Below are 6918 nucleotides of genomic sequence, written 5' to 3' on the forward strand. Positions count from 1 at the left end.
AGGCGTTAACATGGCAGAAAAGGCAGAAACATGGCGGACAAGGCGGAAAGATGGCATAGAAGGCGGAAAGATGGCATAGAAGGCGGAAAGATGTCATAGAAGGCGGAAAGATGGCATAGAAGGCGGAAAGATAGCATAGAAGGCGGAAAGATGGCATAGAAGGCGGACAGATGGCATAGAAGGCGGAAAGATGGCATAGAAGGCGGAAAGATGGCATAGAAGGCAGAAAGATGGCATAGAAGGCGGAAAGATGGCATAGAAAGCGGAAAGATGGCATAGAAGGCGGAAAGATGCCGGAGAAGGCGGAAAGATGCCGGAGAAGGCGGAAAGATGGCAGAGAACTGAAAAATACGCAACGTGCGCACATAGCCTAAGCTTTACCAGTCTAGGAGTTTCACTCATTACAAATGGGAAAAAACAATTCTGAGAACCTCCTCTATGGCTCTTTAAGGGTATGTGTGCACGTTGCGTACTAGCCCAGCACCGTAAAAGGTGCGCTTCAGAACGCAGCTGAAAAGCTCCGTTCTGAGGCGCATGGTGCCGGCGAGAACGTGCGCTCTGCCTGCAGCTCCTGCCATAGACAGAGCAGGAGCTGCCGGCAAAGCGCACGGAAGATGTGACATGTCACTTCTTTCTACGCAGCGCTTCGGCAGTAGCCGAAGCGCTGCGTTGTAATATGCCACGTGCGCACGGCCCCTGCACAATCTCCATAGATTGTGCAGGGGACGCAGGACGCATGCAGTTACGCTGCGCTACAAAGCGCAGCGTAACTGCATGAATTTACGCAACGTGCGCACCTAGCCTAAGGCTGTATTGCAATTCCTCCTTTATATATTTGCTAAGCCTTGTACATAGTGCATAGGTTTTGCCAGTGTAGGAGTCCCAATCTTTTTAAAATTGTCAAAAAATTATTCTGAGGCCATTTTCTATTTGTTTTTCAGGATGTATTGCAGTCCCTCCTAATTTTTTGTCAACCCTTGCACTTAGTGCATAGGCTTTATGAGGTTCGGAGTCCCACTACCTCACAATTTTAACAGAACTTGCATAAGGCTGTCATTTAGGTCTAATACAGAATGTATCGGAGTGCCTCTTCCTTCTAATTTTTGGCAGTTATTGCATTGTCCGCATAGGGTTTGTGAATTTCAGAGACATTCCTTCATAAAATAAACAGGATGTGTCTGATTGTATCACACACACCACATGCCCTGATAAGGTAGAAAAATGCTAAAATTACATTTACCAGTTAATCTTTTGTTTCATTATTGAAGCAATAAAAAAATGTCAAAATCGCAGCAAAAACGTTTTGTGTGAAAATATCCTTATGGGTGGAGGAGGCTTGTTTTATTTCTCTCTTTTTTAATTTGCCTTATATACAAGTAACATTTTTTCTTGTAAAATCGATTTTATTTTTGGTTTTGTATGTTTTATTGTCACATCATAAGAGTGACGTAATACACTAACAACATAGTTCACAGCAGCAACCTGGGAGTCAGAGATGAGTCCAAGCATCTCCCCCATGCTGTTCCCATTATATTTGAGTTCTGTTTCATCCATTTCAGCTATTTTCTTACCTCCCAGCCGTCCTAGGTGGGTCTGCCGGAAAAATGCTTGAGTTTTCCAGTGACTTCCATTATACTTGTTACTTAAGTCAAGCAGTCAAGCCCATTTGCGAGTCTAACCTGCTCGATTCGAGTAATGAGCACTCGAGCATTTTAGTACTCGCTCATCACTACATATGAATTCTTTTTGTTCTAAATGCATTTAAAAAGGAACCAAATATTAGGGGCCCTTTGCACACTACGACATCATAGGTGCGATGTTGGTGGGGTTAAATCGAAAGTGACGCACTTCCGGCGTCGCTCTCGACATTGTAGTGTGTAAAGCATTTTTGATACGATTAACGAGCACAAAAGCGTCATAATCGTATCATCGGTGTAGCGTCGGTCATTTCCATGAATTGGGAATGAACGATGTTACGATGTTGTTCCTTGTTCCTGCAGCAGCACACATCGCTGTGTGTGAAGCCGCAGGAGCGAGGAACATCTCCAACCTGCGTCCCGGCCGGCTATGTGGAAGGAAGGAGGTGGGCGGGATGTTTACGTCCTGCTCATCTCTGCCCCTCCGCTTCTATTGGCAGCCTGCCATGTGAAATCGCTATGATGCCGCACGACCCGTCCCCTTAGGAAGGAGGCAGTTCGCCGGCCAGAGCGACGTCGCAGGGCAGGTGAGTGCATGTGAAGCTGCTGTTGCGATGTCGTAGTGTGCAAAGGGCCCCTTAGCCTATACAATGTAATATTCTCTATCAGTTTTCTCTACTTTCAGTTATCGATTTACCAGAAGCAATAGTCAAATTGTAGATCTACCCCTGTGATAGTGATAGGTTTAGCTAATAAGTTTTGTTATCTATGTTAAGATCGCAAGGTACACTACAGTTCAAAAGTTTAGGGTCACTTAGATATTCCTTTTTTTTTTAAAGAAAAGCACATTTTTTTCCAATGAAGCTAACATTAAATAAACAGAAATACACTCTATACATTGGTAATGTGGTAAATGACTGTTCTAGCTGCAAACGTCTAGTTTTTAATGCAATATCTACATAGCTGTAAAGAGGCCCATTTCTAACAACCACCACTCCAGTATTGTAATGGTACATTGTGGTTGCTAACTGTGTTAAAAGGCTAATGGATGTTTAAAAATCTGTTGAAAACCCTTGTGCAAGTATGTTAGCACAGCTGAAAACAGTTCTGTGGATTAGAGAAGCTATAAAACTGACCTTCCTTTGAGCTAGTTGAGAATCTGGAGCATTAGATTTGTTGGTTCCATTAAACTCTCAAAATGGCCAGAAAATGAGAACTTTCATGTAAAACTCGACAATCTATTCTTGTTCATAGAAATGAATGTTATTCCATGTGAGAAATTGACAAGAAACTGAAGATTTCCTACAACGGTGTGTACTACTCCCTTCAGAGGAGAGCACAAACAGGCTCTAACCAGAGTAGAAAGAGAAGTGGGAGGTCCCGCTGCACAATTGAGCAACAAGACAAGTACATTAGAGTCTCTAGTTTGAGAAATTGACACCTCACAGGTCCTCAACTGGCAGCTTCATTAAATTGTACCCGCAAAATGCCAGTGTCAACGTCTACAGTGAAGAGGCGACTCTGGAATGCTGGCCTTGAGGGTAGCGTGGCAAAAAAAAAAGCCATATCTGAGACTAGCTAATAAAAGGAAAATATTAAAATGGGGAAAAGAACACAGACATTGGACAGAGGAAGATTGGAAAAAAGTGTTATGGACAGACGAATCGAAGTTTGAGGTGTTTGGATCACATAGAAAAACATTTGTGAGATGCAGAACAACTGAAAAAATGCTGGAAGAGTGCCTGATGTCATCTGTCAAGCATGGTGGAGGTAATGTGATGGTCTGGGGTTGCTTTGGTGCTAGTAAAGTGGGAGATTTGTACAAGGTAAAAGGGATTTTCAATAAGGAAGGCTATCACTCTATTTTCCAATGCCATGCAATATCCTGTGGACAGCGCTTGACTGGAGCCAATTTCCTTCTACAATAGGACAATGACCCAAAGCACACCTCCAAATTATGCATGAACTACTTAGGGAAGAAGCAGGCAGCTGGTATTCTATCTGTAATGGAGTGGCCAGCCCAGTCACCAGATCTCAAACCTATTGAGCTGTTGTGGGAGCAGCTTGACCGTATGGTACTCAAAAAGTGCCCATCAAGCCAATCCAACCTGTGGGAGGGTCTTCTGGAAGCATGGGGTGAAATATCTCCAGAATACCGCAGCAAATTAACAGCTAGAATGTCAAAGGTCTGCAAAGCTGGAATTGCTGCAAAGGAGCATTTTGTTACGAAAGCAAAGTGTGAAGGAGAAAATTATTATTTCAAGTAAAAATCATTATTTTTAACCTAGTCAATATATTCTATTCATTATGCAACTCATCTGATAAATAAAAGTGTGATTTTTCATGGAAAAGACAAAATTGTCTGGGTGACCCCAAACATTTGAACAGTAGTACATAGGTACATAGGATATTACTTGTCAAATCATTACATTTTGGTATAATCTATTATCAATGTAATTTCTATATTCCTATGGTAGAAGTAGTAGGCGATAGATTCATGACAAACCAATGGCAATGACATATAGAAATTTGATAATGTCCAAAATGTCAATAAGACTTAAATGTGAAACATATATGTATTCAAAAATAAAAACAATAAAAATTATATATATATATATATATATATATATATATATATAAAAGCATAAATAAATGCTGCATAACATAGAAACAACTTATGATTGTATTATTCTTAGTATTTATACATATTCATTGTTCATAACATCTTTATTATTGAATATAGTTCTATATAAAAAAAAACCTTCTATAAATAAATGAATATTAAGCTAATTCTATCTCTGTGTTACGCTGCCTTATAGCTTGGGGAATATTTTTTAATAAAACCTTTATAGAACAGCTGTAAAAACATCTGTTTGATTCATTTCCTCAACATGGTCATAAAAAAAGACAAGTATGGTGGTTTAAAAGAATATTTCTACTTAAATTTGCTGAACGTCCTCTGGAAATGCTTTCACTAAAGATACCCATATATTGTCTATAATCTTTTGCACCTGTAACACCTGAGATGTATTAATAGCAACCTATTCCCTTTGACAACATGTTGTGTTATGTATATTGAAGTTATATTTTTTATTGAGTTATAATCATACAGGAAATGTAGATTGCCCTTATGTTATGTTAGTAATATGCCATACAGACTACTAGTTATCATAAAACAGCACAAAGCCTGCTAATAAATTGTATGGAAGCTAAACAGAATTTCTTTCCAATACCAGAATGGTAAGTAACTAAAGGAATAACATACATTGGGAGAAAAGAAAACATAACATTCTAAGCTCCTATAGGATAAGTACCAGAATTTAGGGTTGATATAACTTACCGGTACATCCTCCAACTTAGGCTCGGTTCAGGCACCCATATTTCACAGTCGCAATAAAATTGAACAAGACCCAAACTGATCGTGTGTCTTCTTACCCCAACTGAAAGTCCCATATGTGCCATATGAAGCCATAAGATTAGATTGGGAAGCCTGTGTTCACCCCGGTATTGAGATCTGAATATGGACCATAAAATGTGGTAGTCTAAACTCAACCTAGGTTCATGATTTTTCATTGAGGATTGTTCCCTTTAACACCTTCACGACACAGCCAGTTTCCATTTTTGAGCTTTTATTTTTTATTTTCCTCATTCCCAGAGCCATAACTTTTATATTTTTCTGTCCACGTAGACATTTGAAGGCTTGTTTTTCTGCAGAACAAGATGTACTTTTGAATGACACTATTCACTTTAACATATAGTGTACTATAAAAATGGGGTAAATGGGGTATAAAATGGGGAATAAACTCCAAATGGGGAGAGATTGTTTGAACCCCCCTCCCCACATTTTTGACATGTTACCGTGTTTTTCCAAAAATAAGACCTCTCCCAAAAAGCTCCAGAAGGGATTTCCAGTATTTTTGGAGCAAGGCTTAAATTTTAGCCCTACCTCGAAAATAAGTAACGGTTCAATAATGAAATGTTCATTCAGCTAAGAAAGTTAAACAATTAAAGAATACTGCAGGACACTTCATTATAGACAGCGGACACCTCACAATCATACTCACCAGACACCAAGCAGAGGACCTGCAGTGGATCGCACACCCACACATATCAGATCACACACACAATCACCCATCAGATCACACACATACACTCACCACATCCAGGGATACCAATTTCTTCTGGCCGGCAGAATCCTGAGATGCAGTGCGGTGGAACACAAGGACCTGTGGCTGCAGATGGAATGCTTACAGGTCCTGTGATGCGTAACTTCCTCCCATCTTTCCCTGCAGCCAGAGGCATTCTGTACATTCAGGTGTGGTGAGTGACTAGTGATTGTGTGTGTGCAATCTGATCGGTGATTGTGTGTGTGTGATCTGGTGTGTTTGTGTATGTGTATGAGTGTGTGTGCAATCTGATGTGAGTGTGTTTCTTGAGCATTGATTTTATGGAATTTTAAAGACGTTTTGCAATAAAAGACGAAGTTTTACTCCAAACTGACATGGATGCCTGATTTTTTCTTTATGCTGAATTGGAATTGCCTACCTCCTTGCACCGTCTACCTCATATCTCCATGTGGTGAGCTGGAATCTCCCTTTTTCCCTTCATGTTTTTGTATGTGTATGAGTGTGTGTGCAATCTAATGTGAGTGTGTCGGTCAGAAGTAGAGGAGGATGACGTGCAGCATACATGCTGGGAGGGCCCGCCGGAGATCGCAGGAGGACCTTGGAGCCACGCAGACGTCCGGGGTCTGGTAAGTATGAGTCTCCTTAGAAAAGGGGGGTCTGCTTTTTTGGAGGGGTAAATTTACCCACAACCATGTTTCTCCAAGAATAAGACCTACTCCAAAAATAAGCCCTAGCAATAAGAAGGTAAAGGACAGAGTCTTATTTTTGGAAAAACACAGTGTTTGGGGAATTATCGTACATGTTAGTAAAAATGACCTTGCAATATGACTCTCCTCATCAGTATGATTACGTTATACCAAACATGTACAGTTTTCCTTATTCTTTTAGTGGTGAAAAAGTTTAAGTTTGCAAAAAAAAATTGAGGGGGGACTGTCAGCATGATTTTTGTTGTCTACTATATTTACCGATTGTGTTACTTATTTTTATAGTTTGATAGACCAGACTTTAGTGAATGCGGCGATATCACATATGTGTATTTTTTTATTGTCTTTATTTTAATGGGGCTAAAGAGTGAATTTGAACTTTTATGTTTTTTTAATTTTGTTCATTTTTTTTAATACATTTTATTTTTACATTTTACTGTTCTTATTAGT

The sequence above is a fragment of the Anomaloglossus baeobatrachus genome, chromosome 1, assembly GCF_048569485.1.
Source record: "Anomaloglossus baeobatrachus isolate aAnoBae1 chromosome 1, aAnoBae1.hap1, whole genome shotgun sequence".
NCBI classification, from domain to species: domain Eukaryota; kingdom Metazoa; phylum Chordata; class Amphibia; order Anura; family Aromobatidae; genus Anomaloglossus; species Anomaloglossus baeobatrachus.